Source organism: Rhinoraja longicauda, chromosome 12 (genome assembly GCF_053455715.1).
Source record: "Rhinoraja longicauda isolate Sanriku21f chromosome 12, sRhiLon1.1, whole genome shotgun sequence".
Classification (NCBI taxonomy): Eukaryota; Metazoa; Chordata; class Chondrichthyes; order Rajiformes; family Arhynchobatidae; genus Rhinoraja; species Rhinoraja longicauda.
The window spans coordinates 34,243,749-34,263,250 of NC_135964.1; the positions used below are offsets into that span (position 1 = coordinate 34,243,749).

Genomic DNA, 19,502 nt, shown 5'->3' on the forward strand with positions numbered 1-19,502 from the left:
TTTTTGCTCAGTATGTTTCTGAGGATTCAGCAAATTATATTTTTCATAATTCAGTTCACCTCTCTATGGGCCCCATAGCAGAGGCGTCCACGTCGCGCGGGGCTGGAAACTGGAAGTGTCCTGAGCTAATTCTGCTACCACCATCATCTATTGTACAAGTGATGGCTCCCACTGATTGTCGCCGGAAGCTTGCGTCCTTTTCAGGACAGACGATGACAGTGATGTAACATTTGAAACATAGATGATGGACTCGGAAGAAGAAGACCTCTCTCGGCCACCATTGTTGCACTGCAATAGATTAGAACCAAGTGAAGAAAGCCTCAGACTTTTAGTCATTCTTATACTGACAAGAACCATAATGTCTTTCCAAATTCAATCGCAGTGGGACATATATTCCCTTCACAAAAGGATACAAAGTGCTGGAGTAACTTAGCAGGTCAGGCAGTATCCCTGAAGAACAACATTTTGGGTTGAGATCCTTCTTCAGACTCCATCTTCCCCAGAGATCCTGTTGACCTGCTGAATTACTCCAACACTTTGTGTCCTTTTGTGTATTAACCAGCATCTGTAATTCTTTGTTTCTATATATTCCCCTCAACCAGGTCAGTGACCTCAGCTGTGGCTTAGCAATCGCACCTTCCCTCAGAATCAGATCAGGTTATAGATTCACGTTTCGCTCCAGAAATTTGACTACATTGTTCACACTGATAATTTAATGTAGTGCCCATGGAATTTTCTATCATTCTATCAATCAAATAGATGTAACATTTTCCATTATAATATTTTTTTAAAGGGTAGAAGAGTTTTCTGGTGTCCTGGTCAATATACATCCATTCATGATCGTTTAACATTTGTCTGATTGTTGTTTAATTGCTGTTCCAGCAACATGGCAGGGAGCAAATGAGTGTCGGTGGTGAAAGGTGCGATAAAATCGCAACTCCCTTCCTTTCCCCCATCTTAAAAAGCCTGTTAGGAAACAGGGTCAAATCATTGGAGAGGTTTTTCATTCACCATCAGCCAATATTCACCCCTCAATGCGGTTTGATTCAGAGTGATGCAGAGATTGTACAGGAATATGTTTTCGCAGAATACACATGAAAGGGAGTGTAAGTGTGTTTATGAGAAGCAGTGAGAAGAGAGCTTGTTGTTCATACTGCAGTGAATATGTGTTTGAGCGAGTGTGAGTGAATGTGTGCAGGGTGGGTGGGTATGTGCGAGTGCATTCATGGGGCGGGGACTGCATGAGAGAGTGTCTATGTGCGAGTGAGTGTGAGTGTGAGCATGAAAACTATGTTTGTGACAGGATGTGTATGTTTGAGAGAATTTGTGTGTGTTTGTGATATAGAGGTCTGCGTGTGTGGGTTGCATGTCTGTGTGAGGGGAGAGCGTGTGAGAGAGAAAGAGTTTGTTTATACACGGGATGGAGAGTGTAGTTGAGTGAGAGAATATGTTACGTGTATGTGAGTGTGTGGGAGAGGAAGAAATAGCCTGAATGCATGTGAGCATGCATGCGAGAGAGAGAGAGAGAGAGCGAAAGAGAGTGCAAGTACATGTACGAGAGGGAAAGAGAGCATGTAGGAGTGACTAAATGTGGGTGAAAGAGGCAATGTGTAAGTTAGTGCCTGTGAGAGTTTGTGCACTTTTGAGTTACACGTGTGAAAGATGGTGTGTATTTCTCTGTGTAAAATAGACAAGGACAGATTATGTATCTAAGCGTATGTATGTGCGAGAAAAAAGTATCAGTATGTCTGAGGGAGAGGGAGAGAGAATGTGTCAGCATGTGACTGAATGGGCACGTGTGCATGTCCAGCATTGCTCATTCTTGTCTAAATTCCTATCTGTAATCTCGGACATGTTGCCTCAGTCTTCACTAAAATTGACAGAAACCCATAGCATTTCAAACAGCCAGCAACTGAATTGCACGAGTTAGAAGTAGCTCAACTATCGGAAGCTAGGTTTTGTTTTAATTATTTTTTTCCCTCCCTCGAGGATAAACGGACAAAAGCTATCTGGGTATCTTAAGCCGCCACAGATTCAATTTCAGTTTTTACTCTGCAAGGGATCCAACAGCTGTTTCCAGTCAGTAAAGTTTGCAGGAATATCTGTGCAGGAGTCACACCCAGCAAGCTGCAGCCAAGTTAGTTATACAATAGGCCTGTGTCTTGACATGAAAATTCATTGGATGCTTAGGAAAGCAAAGTGCCTCATTGGACATTCCTAAAATCTGACTAAAATATCGATGCATGTTCCTTCTTCATTCCAATCCCATCAGTTGGACTTCACATTAAGGAAGTATTGGTCATTAAAGCAGCAAGAGCTTCATGAAAATGAAGGATATGTTTCTGTTCATATCTATAAACTCTCTGGATCTTCAGTGATCTCCAGCATTTTCTGCAAGTTCCTAGGGTTCTGTGGACTTGATTATGAACCTAACTACCTGCAATTAGAATAACTCTGTATCCAATTTCCATTTTCTTGAATATATATATATATATATATATATATATATAGGGATTTGGAATAGGCCACTTAACCTCTTCAAGCCTTCCCATTATCATGATTATATACTTAGAGTCCATTTTTCTTAAGTCTTGTTAATGATCAGTTCTCGTGTCCCTTATCAACCAATCTATCTTAGCCTAGCACTATGTAGTTTCTTGTCTTACACCCCCCCCCCCCCCCCTCTAGCTCTACTTTAGAAAATGTAAACCTCCGCACTCCCTCCAGTTCTGAAGAAGGGTCGATGACCCAAAGTATTGGCTGGTTTCTCCTTCCACAAGTATCGCTTGATTTGCTGAGTGTAATTTAGAGATAGAGCACGGAAACGGGTCCCCCTCGCCCACAGAGCCCATGCCGACCATTGGTCGCCCATTCACATGATATTCCACTTTCCCATCTACTCCTTACACACTGGGGGCAATTTACAGCATCCAATTAACATACAAACCCACACATCATTGGGATGTGGAAGGAAACTGAAGAACCCAGAGGAAACCCATGTGGTTACAGGGAGAAATTGCAAACTCCACTTGGGTGGCACACAAGCCAGGATCAAACACAGGTCTGTGGTGTTGTGAGACAGCAGCAGCACTACCAACTTGCCACTGAGCTACCTCTGACATTCCAGCAGGGCTATCTGTTTTAGGTTTTAGCATCGGCATTTTTATTTATTTCATGGATAATCTGATTGCAACACCAATGTACCATCCACAGAATCAGCCTTTTGCTTATCAAGCATCTGTCTATCTCTGCCACCACCCTCCTACGTCAGATGAAGAAAATCATCCAATTTCTCTCTTAAGTGGATGGCTACTTCATGAGTGGAAACATCTCTTCACATTCACCATGTCAAGACCCCAGGATATTTTTGCTTCAAATAAATCATCATCATTCTCTAGATGATGTACAAAATTCCAAGGCAAACACCATCCTTTCTCTACTAAAGTCTCCTCATGAAGTGTTAAGAATTTGAGACTGGAACAGATCATCTGACTCCTCCCTCACTCCACCATCATTCAATAAGATGATATCTGATCTTCTATCTCAGCTCCATTTACCTGCACTGCAGCCATAACCCTTAGTCCCCTTAACATCCAGAAATCTATTGATCTCAGTGTTGAAGGAACTCAATGCCTAATCTCAACCCTGACTCCAGGATCCTCAAGGGTGGACAATCCTACTGATTCATCACTCTGTGAGTGAAGCATGTCACTTTGTTAAAGTGGAGGTCAAGTCTGCGGCTATGGCTCGCCTGCTGTCTGTCTGTCTTTCTTCCTTCCTTCTTTGTCTTCTCGTTGTTAGATGTCTGTAATAGTCTATTTTAAATTGTGTATTATATGGGGGGTGGGGGGGGGGGAAACCTTTTTAAAATCTCTTTCTTTAATGGAGATGCAACTTTTTTTCCCCCCCATGTCGTATATGCGTTCGCGCTGTGGCCCAACATCGAGGAGCTGGGCGGCCTCCATCTGGCATCGACCTTGTGGGCTCCAGTTGCAGAGCCTGTGGACTCGCGGAGCTGGCTGACTTTCAGAGGCTGTGGTGGCGCTGCAATTGCGGCTGCAACTCGACCTTCGGAGGTTTCAGCCGCGGTCCCTGTGGTCTGTAACATCGAGAGCTCGCAGGTCCCTGATAGGCGACCAACTTTTCGGGAGCTCCAGCCACAGCAGCTTCGTCTGCCCCGAATCGCAAGGCTTGAATCGACCTGTTCGCGGCCTCGGCCGTGGGATATTCCATCGCCCGGCGGGGACTTCAATACCGGGAGTGTCGATCGCCTCAACACAGCAGTTTGACTGTCTGACCGCGGGAGAAGAAGCAAGGAAGAGATAAGACTTTTTATACCTTCCATCACAGTGAGGAGGTGCCTGGAGGAGAGTTACTGTGATGGATGTTTCTGTTAAATTTATGTAATTGTGTGTTTTGTTTGCTTTTTATTGTTATGACTGTATGGTAACGACATTTCATTCAAATTATTTTTTGAATGACAAATAAAATTCAATTCAATGGATATTTTTAAGGCAGAGATATATAGATTCTTGATTAGTACAGGTGTCAGGGGTTATGGGGAGAAGGCAGGAGAATGGTGTTAAAAGGGAGAGACAGATCAACCATGATTGAATGGGGGAGTAGACTTGATAGGCCAAATGGCCTAATTCTACTCCTATCACTCATGACCTTATGAAAGTTCTCCATAACTCGTTCCTAATTGGCCCAACATTTACTCTGAGGCTGTGCCCTCTGGTTCCATGCATCTCAGACAGAGGAAACATCCTCCCTGCAACCACACAATTAAGTCAGGTACGAATTCTGTAAGTTTCAATAAAATCATCTGGTATTCTTCTGAACTCAAGTGAATACAGACCCAGAAAGACACAAGGTGCTGGAGAAACTCAACGAGTCAGGCAGTGTCTCTGGAGAACATGGATAGGTGACATTTCAGGTTGGGACTTGAAATGTCACTTAACCATGTTCTCCAGAGATGCTGCCTTACCCGTTGGGTTATGCCGGCACTTTGTGTCTTCTTTTGTAAACCAGCACCTGCAGTTCCTCGTTTCTGAATACAAACTTGGTTGACTCAATCTCTCCTCATATGGCAAACCCACTATCCCTGGAAGCAATCTAGTGAATTCTCACTGCACTCTATGGCAAGCATTTATTTTAGATCAAATTTGCACACAGCTCTCTAGGTGGAGAATATTCATGATCTGTTGACATTGAGATTTATTTCCAGTGCAATATCAGCATGTGCTCAGATCCTCGAGATACTTGAATATCATCCTTCCCTCACCTCGAATTACACATGCACCTCGGACTTTGTCAATGTGCAGGTGACCAGCTGAAGCCTGCAAACAGCAGCCTGCCAAGTCTCAGCTAAGTCCAAAGATTGCCAACACCACTGCTGAGAAAGGGACGTGTGTTTTAAAATGTGTGAAGGTCCAAGAGTGAATGTAAAAAGTGAGAGTTAAAGTGTGAATGTTAGAATGATTAAAAAGCATGATTATGAGATAGAATGAACATGCGAGAGTGATGATAAAATAAATTATGAAAGTGCAAATGGATATGTTTGTGAAAGAAGAGACACAAAATACTAGAGTAACTCAGCAGGACAGGCAGTATCTCTGGATAGAAGGAATGGGTGACGTTTCGGGTCAAAACCCTCTTCAGTGTGTGAAAGAGTGACAATGAATGGGAATGCAAGATTGACCAGGAGAAATCAGATGACCTGTACATTCTTCACATTTTTATTGACGGTTTCTACTGCATTACAGGGGATACGATTAACCCATAACTGTGATTTAAGTGAACATTCACTTCTGTCAAACCATTCTCTGCAATTCAAGGAGGCCCCTGATTTTTTTTTTCTCAGCAGCACTGAGGGATGAGCACCAGATATCAGCCTTTTCAGATGCATACTTACATTGAGACTGCATTCAGAAAAATATTTTTATATTGTATTTCATAATATGTGGTAAAAAAAAGTGCCATTTAGTTTATCCTCCCTGTCCTTATTCTTTCTGCTTAGGTATATCACTTCACACCTCTGTGTTATACTTCATCTGCCATATGTCCACCCTTTCAAACACCCCCTCCGTGTCTTTACCCAGAGGTAGTGTATCTTTGGAATGCTCCATCCACTGGACAGTGAATTAATTTTCGAGGATGTAACTAGTAGAGTGGATAAGGGAGAACCAGTCGATGTGTTATATCTGGACTTTCAGAAGGCCTTCGACAAGGTCCCACATAGGAGATTGGGGTACAAACTTAAAGCACATGGTATTGGGGGTTCAGTGTTGAGGTGGATAGAGAATTGGTTGGCGGACAGGAAGCAAAGAGTAGGAATAAACGGGTCCTTTTCGGAATGGCAGGCAGTGACTAGTGGGGTACCGCAAGGCTCAGTGCTGGGACCCCAGTTATTTACAATATATATTAATGATTTCTCTAAGTTTGCGGATGACACGAAGCTGGGTGGCAGTGTTAGCTGCGAGGAGGATGCTAGGAGGCTGCAGAATGACTTGGATAGATTGGGAGAGTGGGCAAATGCATGGCAGATACAATATAATGTGGATAAATGTGAGGTTATCCACTTTGGCGGCAAGAACAGGAAAGCAGAGTATTACCTGAATGGTGGCCAATTAGGAAAAGGGGAGATGCAACATGACCTGGGTGACATGGTGCACCAGTCATTGAAAGCAAGCGTGCAGGTGCAGCAGGCAGTGAAGAAAGCAAATGGTATGTTGGCATTCATAGCAAGAGGGTTTGAGTATAGGAGCAGGGAGGTTCTGCTGCAGTTGTACAGGGCCTTGGTGAGACCGCACCTGGAGTATTGTGTACAGTTTTGGTCTCCTAATCTGAGGAAAGACATTCTAGCCTTAGAGGGAGTACAGAGAAGGTTCACCAGATTGATCCCTGGGATGGCAGGACTTTCATATGAAGAAAGACTGGATAGACTAGGCTTATACTCGCTGGAATTTAGAAGACTGAGGGGGGATCTTATTGAAACATATTAAATTCTTAAGGGGTTGGAGAGGCTAGATGCGGGAAGATTGTTCCCGATGTTGGGGAAGTCCAGAACCAGGGGTCACAGCTTAAGGATAAGGGGGAAGTCTTTTAGGACCGAGATGAGAAAACATTTCTTCACACAGAGAGTGGTGAGTCTGTGGAATTCTCTGCCACAGAAGGTAGTTGAGGCCAGTTCATTGGCTATATTTAAGAGGGAGTTAGATGTGGCCCTTATGGCTAAAGGGATCAGGGGGTATGGAGAGAAGGCAGGTACAGGTTTCTGAGCTAGATGATCAGCCATGATCATATTGAATGGCGGTGCAGGCTCGAAGGGCCAAATGGCCTACTCCTGCACCTATTTTCTATGTTTCTATGTTTCTAACAAGCAAAGTGATCAATTTTCAAATATTTAGGAGATCAAGAAGAATGTGGTTAGTGCAGAAAAGTGACACCAAAATAAAAGATTAGCCTTGAGCTAAATAGTATGCAAATCCTGAAATCAGTAGCGATCAGGCAGCACTTAGGAAAGAGAAATAGGGTTGACATTTCATGCCAGAGACCCTTCATCAGAACTTTGTTTCTCATTCCACAGATGCTGCCTGACCTGCTGAATGTTTCCAGCATTTTCTGGTTTTACTTCAAATTTCCAGCACCTTCAACTTTTTGGATTTTCACCAAGACATGGAAATCTTTGGAATGTCGCTGAACTTTGGAATCCATTTCAACTGGTTGTAGCAGTACTAGTGCCAGTCAGCCAATGTATCAATGCAAGTGCAGAGAATTAGGACGCAGCCCAGACCATCACACAAACCATTCCATTCACACCTCACACTGCCTCATCAAAACCACCGGCAAAATCAAGGACGAGTCGCACCCTGGCCACTCCCTCTTCTACTCTCCCATCAGGCAAAATGTATAGAAGTGTGAAAGAGCACACCTCTAGATTCAGGGACAGTTTCTTCCCAGCAACTGAACCATCCTACCAACAACTAGAGAACAGTCCTCAGCTACTACCTACCTCATTGGAAACCCCCAGACTATCTTTAATTGGACTTTAATCTTGCACTAAACGTTATTCATGTTATTCCCTTTACCGTATACCTGTACACTGTGGATGGCTTGACTGGTATCATGTATTGCCTTTCAGCTGATTGAGTGGCATGCAACAAAAGCTTTTTATTGTACCTCTGTACCAGTGGCAATAAACTAAATTAAAACAAACCATTTCCCTGTAACCCATTCTCTCAACGTGCTCATTAATAACTTCCGTCCCTCTCATGATCTATCTACACCGTGGCCGATTAACTGATGAAATAAGCTGAGGGAGGAAACCAGAGGCCCCTAGAAACCCACACGAACACAAGAAAATGTGCAATCACCACAAACACAACACCAGATCTCAGTCAATCCATTATTATCTTTTGAGAGTTTAACCAATAAATTATCTCAGTCATGTAGTACATTGCTGTAATCTAGCAAAACATAACTGGTGTGCAAGCAGGAACAAGCAGGAACATGCAACCAATAAAAGTGAGGCAATGACCAATTAATGGCTTTTAGTGACGTTTGAATGATGCATTCGGAATAATCTTATTGGCCAGTACTATAGAACAATTCAGAAGCAACAAACTGCATATGCTGGATATCCTAAATGAAAGGAGAAACTGCTGGAGATCCAGCCACAGTAGGTTACGCAGCATCTGTAGAGAGAGAAATGGTTAACGTTTGAAGTAGATAGTCATTCACCTGAGACTTTGTTTCTTTCACTGCCTGACCTGTTGAATATTTCCAGCATTCCCTGTTTTAACTTTGATAGTATTCCCCTGTTGCCCTTTGACATGGTTCCAGTACTTTTAATACACTTGGGAATGGACTGTGTGAATTCTTCCTTGGCATCAACTTTATTGTTCAAAATAAGGCAGAGCGTTGGAATCATTAATACACAGGAGGCCATTTGGCCCAACAACCCCGTGCTAGTTCTGTCAAGTAATTCAGTCAGTCTCAATTCCCTCTTGATCTCAATAGCACGGCACTTATATTTTCCCTTCAAACAGTAAACTTGTCTTTGGATATCAGTATTGAATCTATATATATTGCAATTTGAAGCAGCATTTTACAAATCATAATGTGTGTAGTAAAGACTTTTTCTTAATGTTAACACTGGTTCTACTGCTTTATACTTACACCCATTAGTTATCAACAAAACATAATCTTTTCCCCCTGTAAGAACTGTCAAGATATTGAAAATTGCTATCAACCTTCTCTCTCCATGAAGAACAACTTTTCCTTGGGAACCAAAAGCCCTCATATTTGGTTTAGTTTAGAGATGCAGTGCAGAAACTGGCCCTTCGGCCCACCGAGTCCATGCCAAACAGCAATCCCCGCACATATTGAAAGCTATCCTACACCCACTGGGGACAATTTACACTAACACCAAGCCAATTAACCTACATCTTTGGAGTGTGGGAGGAAACCGAAGATTTCGGAGAAAAACCACACAGTCACAGGGAGAATGTACAAACTCCGTACAGACAGCACCTGTAGTCGGGATCGAACCTGGGTCTCTGGCGCTGCAAGCACTGTGAGGCAGCAACTCTATCACTGCGCTACAGTGCTGCCCTATATTTATACATCCTCTCTATGGTTTTGACATCCTTCCTAAAATGGGGTGACCAGGATTGAATGCGGTACTCTGATTGTGCCCAAACTGCATTGTTATAGATCTTTGTTCTCCTTATCTATGTTAATAATTTCTCTTGCAACTTGTCCTTTCACTTTCAAAGAATGATGAATGTACACACCCTCTGTTCCTCCACCCATGTTTAACTATGTTATTCAATTTACATTTTCCTGACTAACATAAATGTTTCACTTAGCACTTGTTTACATTAAATTTCATTTGAGGTCTACAGTCATCCAACAGACCTTCAAATTTTGTACTCTCCACACTTTTGGAATATTACCCTGCCCATCCATATACAAGTTATTAACATGGATCAAAAACGATGGCCATGTACAAGAGCAAAACAACCAATGGTGAACAATGTATTTTCAGCAAATTGTCCAATATTCAAATGTGTATGTGAATTAAGGTGATCTCCTTGCAAGGATAAAATGTGGGTGCAATTCTGTGTCACAATCCATGACTATCTTCTGTGTTCTATTCACTGCTTGAATTTGGCAAAACTTAGACATATTTATTTCGCTGAACAGATTTGTTAAGCAATGCTAAACCACTATTGCCTCAAGCCACATCTCAACCCAGTTTGCCCAAAACAGGTGGAATGGTCCCTCAGATTTACTGTAAAGAAATTGTAGAGGAACTTGATCCATTGCTTGATTACAACCACATTTTATAACAAGCTAGTGAGTGGAGTCCCAAAATGTTAACAATACACATTCCATTGCTTAGATAACAAAATTGTCCCTGCTGAAGCATGCAGGAGCCTTTCTTAGATGTAATGCACCAATGGTACAAGTAAGCTTTCAAGACTTTTGGGCATGCAAGCTCTTCTTGCAATTGAAAAGCCTCTTGATTTTTGTAGTGTGATGTTGAATACAGGTGTTCAGTAAACCAGAGAATACAGGTGTTCTTCAGTAAACCAGGGAGATTGAAGGAAGTGTTGAGTTTCTGACTGTAGTGGAGGGGGCCTGGGAGGAGGAATAGTATCAATTTTGTTCCATAGGTGTCAGAACCGGGGGAAGTTCATTCTTTGGGATCTGGGAGAGCTGGTGCTTACAGCCCAACTCTGACTGGCCTCAAGAAGGACAAGGAGATAAGCTACCTTCTTGAATTGCTCTTTCTGATGAAAACTGTTCTGCAGTATTGCTGGGGATGGAGTTCTAAAATTGAGACCTAGTGACAAGGACAGGAGACATATTTCCAAGTCAAGACAGTGCATGACATGGGCAAACCTAGTGTTGGTGTTCCTAAGTGCCTACTGATTTTATCCTCTTGGCTGTTCCAAAAGGAATTGACCATTGTTTATTTATAACCAAGCATTCCCATTTCCAACCTTATCTCTCACACTATTTTACAACGTAGAAGGATTCCATAGAGCCCATCACATCTATGCCACCTCTTAGAGCACATAGTTTAGAGATACAGCACAGAATCAGATCCCTTCAGCCCACCGAGTCCACACTGACCAGCGATCCCTACAGGTTAACACAATCCTACACACGACTAGGGACAATTTTACACTTGACACCAAGGCAATTTACCAACATACCTGCAAGTCTTTGGATTGTGGGAGGAAACCAGAGATCTCGGAGAAAACCCACGCGGTCATGGGGAGAATGTACAAACTCTCTACAGACAGCACCCATAGTCAGGATGGAACCCGGGTCTCCGGCGATGTAAGGCAACAACTCTACCACTGTGCCACCATGCTGCCCACTTCTATGAGTGTCACTTCCATGAGTGCCATTCACTCACTTATTTTCCCTATAACCTATTCTTGGTTTCAGGCTCATTCACTCTCCCCCTCCTCTCAATTCTCCTGCCACCCACCTACAATAGCATGTTTTGGTGGCCAATTACCCATGCAACCAGCAAGTCTTTTGAATGCATGAGGAAACCAGAGCACCCAGAGGAAACCCATGCAGTCACAGGAAGAATATACAAGCACAAAAAGACAGCATTCAAGGTCAGGAACAAACTCACGACCCCAGAGCTGTGGTAAAGCAGCATTAACTACAGTGCCACGATGTTGCCCTATATGTTGGAAGGACGGTGACTGATGAAGTAGTAGTGGCAAAGGACAATCCACTGAGAAGCTCCTGTCATGGTGAACTGGGGCTGTGATGATTGGCCTCACACACATCTTCCATTGTGCAACAAATGATTCCAACCACCATGGCTCTTTTCTCTTAAAGTTCATTGTGTTTAATTTTACCAAGGCTCCTTGATGCCTCTCTCAGTCATATGCAGTTTTGATGTCAAAGGGCAGTCACGCTCTTCATATCTATAATTTAACTCTTTTGGCCAGATGGAATAAGAATAAATCATGCAATAAATCAGTGATGAGAATTGGAGTCCAGTGGCACGGATAAAGCCCAAATAAGCACCCATTGACAGGCATCTACAACACACGATGCCTCAGAAAAGCCACCAGCATCCACAAAGACTCTTCACACCCAGACTCTTCACAGTCTGTTCGAACTCCTTCCATCGGGCAGACGATACAAGGCCTTCTACGCCCGCACCTCCAGACTCAGGAACAGCTTCATCCCCAGGGCCATAGCTGCTATGAACCGGTCCTGCTGAGCCGGATGGCCACAACGCATAGATCAACTTGCACTTTACCCTGTCCAAAACTGTTACAACTGTTTCATTTCGTTGGGTTGCTGCTGTCTAAATTACTTAAATTATTGCATCGTATGGGAGGCGCATTCCCAATCTCGTTGTACCCCTGGGTACAATGACAATAAAGATATATTGTATTGTATTGTATTGTATTGTATTGTTATTGGAGAGTACATGTTATTAGATAGCACTAGCGATGACACCTTCCATTACATTTTTGAAGGTCCAGAGTGATCGATTGAGTGGTAATCAGCGGGCTTGGGATGCGTCTAGCTTTTTGTTAACAGGAAGTACCCGAGTGATCTTCCACCCTGTCAGGGAAATGCCCACGTTATAAATGTAGTAAAATAATTTAGCCAGAGGTGCAGCTACTTCTAGAACACAGCTTGTCAGTACTTCAGCTGGGTTGTCAACTGGTCCCATAATCCTTTGCTGTATCCTGAGATCTCACCTGTTTTTTAATTGCAGAGGGTTACTGAGATGAGTGTGGGTATATTTGAGTTTGAGGGAGGGTTATGAGGATTATCAGAGCCAGTGAGGGGAAGGTGAAGATGCAGAATAACCAGTACCTGAGGTTGGGATGAGATACATCTGCTGGGGGTTGCTGGATAATCCATGGGAGCCAGCTTTGGGGGAAGTGAGACTGTGAGCAATTGACTGAATGAAGTTGTCTAAAGGAGGCTTCGTGATGGTGGAGATCTCAGGAGGAAATTATGCCGATATTTTATTTACAGCTTCACCAAATTGGAACCTCATTTATGATGCTGTTCGGAGCATGGCTTCCAATGCCACTCATGCCACAGGCCGTGTGCTTATGTTGCTGCTGCTGTTGAATATCCACAGCACCCCATGGAAGATTTCAGCCATTAGATTGGTTCTGAGCCTATCCCATTTATGCCATGATAGTGCCACAAAACACAGTAGAGGGATTCCTTTGTGGCAATGTGAGACTTTGAATCAACATAGACTTGTGATGGTCACTTCTTTCACAGGCAGATGAGTCTGCCACAGGTAGACAGGCAAGGGTGAAAACAAGTTAGGTCATCCCTCATGTTGCCTCAACTACTACCTGCCACTGACTGGCTGTTGGGCTCCTCAGGACTCGGGATGGAGGGAGAGAAGAACTTGTGTAGGGGAGAGTGAATGAAATATTTAAAATGAGGATAGAGTAAGTGGCATTGGAGTTAGCCGTGGAAACGTAGAGAGTAATAACGGAGCACAATTGAGATATGTTAGGAAAAGTAGGCATCTGTCAGAGCGAGGGGGGTTTTGGAGACCAAGAGAGGCATGCAAGTGTCATGCGTGGGTGTATGCCCTACAGAGATATACCGAGTTATACTTGTGATTGAGGTATACTGAGTCATGCAATGGTGGCAATCTGAGCCAGTGAAAGGGAAGTGAAAGAGCAGAATAATGAGTACCTGAGTTAAGGATCTATTAGAAGGAAGAACAAGGGCTGTTTGAATTAAGGGAGGGAGATATTTGTTATGTGAAAAATGAGAAACTCAAGTTATAAGCAGAATTTGGGGTTACCATATTGGGGAAATGAATAAATAGATAAAATGGTGGGGAAGGGATAGGCAAGTTGGTGTAAGGGGATAGGCAACTGGAAAAGAAGAGAAACTACTTTGTGTTGCAAGCTACACAATCCTTGAAGTGAGAGAGCAAGAGTTACTCATATCAGGTATTATTCATAAGCCGACTGAACACAACAAGAGCAGCAACTGAATATTTGGCACATTTATCGCAAAGACACTGATTATGACAGAAAGATAGTACTGCGCAGAATGCAAACATTCTAAAAACTTTAGGAAACAAAATTAGTTATAAATTCAATAAATCTCCAGTTCAGGAGAGATCTATTCAAAATAAATTTTTACCTTCATATTGACAATTACTTTCAGGCATACGCAATTGTTGTAACATTGCATCTAAAACCAATAAAGGGCCTTCGGGGCAAATAAAACCATTCACAATTTGACGCTCATTATATTATTTTCTTATCATTTCCACTGTTGAGACACATAGGCTTGTATTGCACTGAGCCCAACCAGCGGGAAACCCATGTGCTGACACCATTGAAAGACTTAGGGTTGCAAGTAAGCAAATCTATAAAAATGAGATTGCAGGAAATAAAATAAATGGTATCGGATTGTGAAAGTGGTGTTAAATCTCTTTCTCTGCTCTCCAGCCCAGATGCTGGACCTGGCAGTGAGCACAGACAGCCTGTTCAGACATGGAACCTTCCCCATGAATCAACACATCCCCATTAGTGATCACTATTCCGGCTCCAGACAATAATCCCCGCTGAAGTTTATCCCTTCATTCTGAGAACTCTGCCCTTTCACACCCCCACACCCACCAATTGCACCCCCCCCCCCCCCCTAACCACCCCATACCTCACAAAACTCTGCATCTGGGATTTGTCAAAAAGATTACAGAGGAGCAACACACCAAGTCCAGAATGACAAGCTTAGACATTTCTGCTCAAGATAAAGCACAGACTTCCCCTCTGTGAGAATACCATTTCACCTCAAGTAAACGCAGGCTAAGTGAAAGAGTTACACAAAAGCTTGTGGTATAATATAAACTGGTTTCTTAGCTGACAAACACTACTTTTTAAGCTTGTTACTCACCTGACGCTCCATTTTGCAAGGAGCTGCAGCTCTCTTAAAGCTTAAGAATGCAGGGCTGGTCTTTCCAAAATAGATCAATTTCTGCCCTCTTGTTCTCTCACGCACTCCCTCTTTATTCAGCCTTGCCTGGTCCTCACTGTGTTACTCCAGGAACTATGGCTGAGGAAACGGAGTTCTCGTCCAGCTTCAGATCACTCCCAGTTTCTTCAGGGTGTGTGTGTGTGTGTGTGTGTGTGTGCGCGCGCGTTTCTGTTGTGTGTGTGTGTGTGTTGTATATGTGTCTCTCTTAGTTAACCGAACAAGGTTGGCCTCAGTCTGACAGGTTTCCTTATATAGGTAAACATGACTCACATTCCCGTGGAGGGTGGCTGGTTTGAATCTACCACTTTAACTCTAGAGATGCCAGAGAGAGGGGATGTGTAATGCGTGACCTTGCAGATAACAGTAGCAATGCTGGCAGCATGGAATGTCCAGTCCCAACAGATTTGGGAGCAACTTAAGAGTTCGGAAATCCGAGATCTCTTCGCTCAGAGTTGCAATCTGAACCGGAGGAGAGCGATTTCCTCACACCTCAACTCAATTGGATTTGTGGTGCGCTTAAAAAGGACTTAAAAACGAGATCACTGTAAAATCTTTCCAGCGAAAGGACGGATTGGTAGAAGAGTAAAAGAAAAATGTTGTGCCGTCAAATAGCACTTTCTGCAACGTCAGGAATGAATGAAAGTCACGGAACACGGCAATCCTGCCGGAACAACAGGTGAGAGCAAACATTACTCATTGGCAGCCCACAGGTTTGAGGTTAGACGCTGCATGTAAGAGAGCAACTTATACACTTAATATCAGCGAATTATGGCAAGAAACAAGATTGAAAATCATTAGTCATTTGAAGGCATCACTCACAAGCAAGTCCAGGCAGGGTAACATTTTTGGAGGCAATAGAACAGTTTCCAAAGGTGGCTTCTTTTGTGAGTTCCATTCAGAATGTTCACATGTTTCTGATTTAAACATTTGTGAATGTTTGTCTGAGAACATCTCAGTGGAGGGATGATTCCAGATTGGTTTATACACTTTAGCAGTCAGCTTCAGGGACCCTGGTGGAAATGATCAGTGCTGGGTTTTGATATAAAGAGGACAAAAAAAAAACATGTAAATTTCACGATGAGAACCTTAAAGCCGCTCAGTGAGAGGAGAGAAAGGGTTTAGGAAATGCTGTAGGTGAGGGACATTATTAACGGGGAGAAAAATAAACAAGTAGAAATCATTCTCCTTACAAGAAGGTTAGGGAGAGATTTAATAGAGATGTTCCAAAATGTATGCGATTTTGATAGATTCGATAGAGAAAAAGTATTTCAATTGGCAGTTCCTCAAGTGATACAGTGTAAAAACAAGTCCTTCAGCCCAACTTGCCCACACCTGTCAACATGTCCCAGCTACACTAGTCCCACCTGCCTGCACTAGGTATTACAAGTTAATAGCCAATGTAGTTGAAGAAATTTTTTATGTGAAGGTGCAAATGCCTTACTGGAGGGCAAGTGTGAGGTTTTGGTTCGAGAGGCTTCAGCAAAGAGGTTGACAGTGGAATAAGGTATGGTCTGTTTTTCATTCTTTCGTAAATGTTCCTTTATCTTGTGCAGTAGGGTAATCTAGGAGACTGAGGATGTCATAGATAGGAATTACAGTGAGGTGATCATGCCTGGGGTACACACATAAAATAGATAGGTGAACACAAGCAAAGGGAGTTTCTTCTTGAATGTGGTCATTCTTCTCAATACCAGGCATGCCCCTTTGGAAACTGTAGAGGCGAATTGCTGGTCAGGAGAGAACATCAGCAGCAGTCAGGTCTATGGCATCAGGCACAGCAGGGAAAGGGGAAGTCAGACAGTGATAGTATAGGAGCAAAGAGGTCCTTCTGCAGTTGTACAGGGCCCTAGTGAGACCGCACCTGGAGTACTGTGTGCAGTTTTGGTCTCCAAATTTGAGGAAGGATATTCTTGCTATTGAGGGCGTGCAGCGTAGGTTTACTAGGTTAAGTCCCGGAATGGCGGGACTGTCATATGTTGAAAGACTGGAGCGACTAGGTTTGTATACACTGGAATTTAGAAGGATGAGAGGGGATCTTATCGAAACGTATAAGATTATTAAGGGGTTGGACATGTTAGAGGCAGGAAACATGTTCCCAATGTTGGGGGAGTCCAGAACCAGGGGCCACAGTTTAAGAATAAGAGGTAGGCCATTTAGAACAGAGATGAGGAAAAACTTTTTCAGTCAGAGAGTTGTGAATCTGTGGAATTCTCTGCCTCAGAGGGCAGGAACGGGGTACTGATTGAGAATGATCAGCCATGATCACATTGAATGGCAGTGCTGGCTCGAAGGGCCGAATGGCCTACTCCTGCACCTATTGTCTATTGTCTATTGTCTATAATAGACAATAGACAATAGGTGCAGGAGACTTGTTAGTGAGGGGAGACTCTGTAGCAACAAATGAGACTCCAGGATGGGGTGTTGCCTCGATGATATCTAGGTCCAGGATATCTCTGAGTGGGAGTAGAACCTTCTCAAGGGGGAAGGTGAGCAGCCAGATATCTGTGTATATTGACACAAAACACATAGGTAAGAAAAGGGATGAAAGCATTATTGGATCAAATTGCAAAGGGCATGGATTGGTATGTGCGATTGAGACAATAAAGCCGTTTCAGAAACCTGGCTCAGGGAGGAACAGCACTGGCAGCTTGACTTTTAAGTGTTGAGGTGGGGTAAGAGGTGGGGGAGTTACTTTATTGATTAAGGAGAACATCATAGCAGTAGTCTGAGATTACATTACTGATGGTTCATCCAGTGAAATTATATGCATGGAGCTGAGAAATAAAAAGGGGTTGATCACCTACTGATGGTGATCTGTACTGGGTGTACTATAAGCCCCCAAATAGTCAATGGGAATTAGAAGAACAAATATGCCAGGAGATTGCAGGCAGCTGCAAGTCTAATAAGAATGACATAGCTGGGGATTTTAACTTTCCCAATATAGACTGAGACTTCCATAGTGCCAAGGGCTCAGATGGGATGGAATTTGTCAGATGCGTTCAGGAAAATTTCCTTAAGAAAACTGTCAAGAGTCTTACAAATGAGAAGACAAAGCTTGATGTATTCTTAGGAAACTGGGAAAGGTAAATAACTGAAGTGCTGGTGGACGAGTCTTTTGGGACCCACGATACAGTTCAATTAGCTTTAAAATTGTTATGGATAAGGACAAGCAGGCTCACAGTCAATGATCTGAATTGGGGCAAGGCCAGCTTTGATGGTATTAGATAGGAACATGCTAAAGTTGATTGGAGTAGGTTGTTTGTGGGCAATGGGATATCTGGAAAGTGGGATGGACATAAAAATGTGATGGTGAGAGTTCAAAGCATGCATGGTCCTGTTAGTGGGAAGGGCAAGTGGGAGTTGAGGCATCAGGATGACACTAGTTTGGCAGTGACCACACCAACACTCACAGTGGGCTGAACTCACATATATATTTGACTTACAGTGGTAGGGAAGTACAGGACCACAAGGGGGTGTTGCCATCAAGGAGCATGCGCAGTGGCACTGGCGATCTCAGGATCCACCCAGCAGCTCAGTCCTGATCATGAAAGTACAAGGGGAGCTGATCTCAGGCTTTTACCTGCAGTTCATTCATGCCTCAAGAGGAGGTGCTGGCTGTCTCAGGTTTATCCAGGCAGCTCACCTTGGGGTTTAAATTGGACCTGCTGACAATCTCTGGATTATCCTGGCAGCTCAGACTTTGCCAGTGTGTGTGAGTGAGGGCACAGTCCCTCATTGTCCATGGGCAGAAAGATGCACCAGCATCTCAGGCTGCCCTGGACACTCAGTCTTAGCTTCACTGGAGGCACTGGCAGTCTGATCCTTCTTCCCAGCAGCCCAGGCTTTGCCACTGGTGGTTTTGGGTTTGGCCCAGGGGCTCAGTCTTCCTCGAACCTGTAACAGGAGAACACAGCAGGCGGGGAGGCACCCCATTTTCTATCCCAGCGCCCATTCGCCTCATCTCCCCGCGCCCACTCACCTCCCCTCCCCGTGCCCACTCACCTCCCCTCCCCGTGCCCACTCGCCCCCCCTCCCCGCGCCCACTCGCCCCCCCTCCCCGCACCCACTTGCCTCGCCTCCCCGCGCCCACTCACCTCCCCGCACCCACTCGCCCCCCCCTCCCCGCGCCCACTCGCCCCCCCTCCCCGCGCCCACTCGCCCCCCTCCCCTCGCCCACTCACCTCCCCTCCCCGCGCCCACTCACCTCCCCGCGCCCACTCGCCCCCCCCTCCCCACGCCCACTCGCCCCCCCCTCCCCACGCCCACTCACCTCCCCTCCCCGCGCCCACTCACCTCCCCGAGCCCACTCGCCCCCCCTCCCCTCGCCCACTCACCTCCCCTCCCCGCGCCCACTCACCTCCCTGCGCCCACTCGTCCCCCCCTCCCCACGCCCACTCGCCGCCCCCTCCCCACGCCCACTCACCTCCCCTCACCGCGCCCACTCGCCTCCCCTCACCGCGCCCACTCACCTCCCCCCTCCC

General features: G+C 44.4%; 1 protein-coding gene across 1 annotated transcript in view; it reads right to left on the minus strand.

Annotated features, from left to right (window-relative positions):
- The window catches only part of LOC144598892 (E3 ubiquitin-protein ligase Midline-1), a 266,261-nt gene extending 251,200 nt beyond the window's left edge, over nt 1-15,061 (minus strand). Inside the window, exon 1 of the mRNA XM_078409460.1 lies at nt 14,941-15,061. The gene's annotated coding sequence lies outside the window, so the exon portion shown is untranslated. The remainder of the gene's footprint in view (nt 1-14,940) is intronic.
- Nucleotides 15,062-19,502: the final 4,441 nt, after the last annotated feature.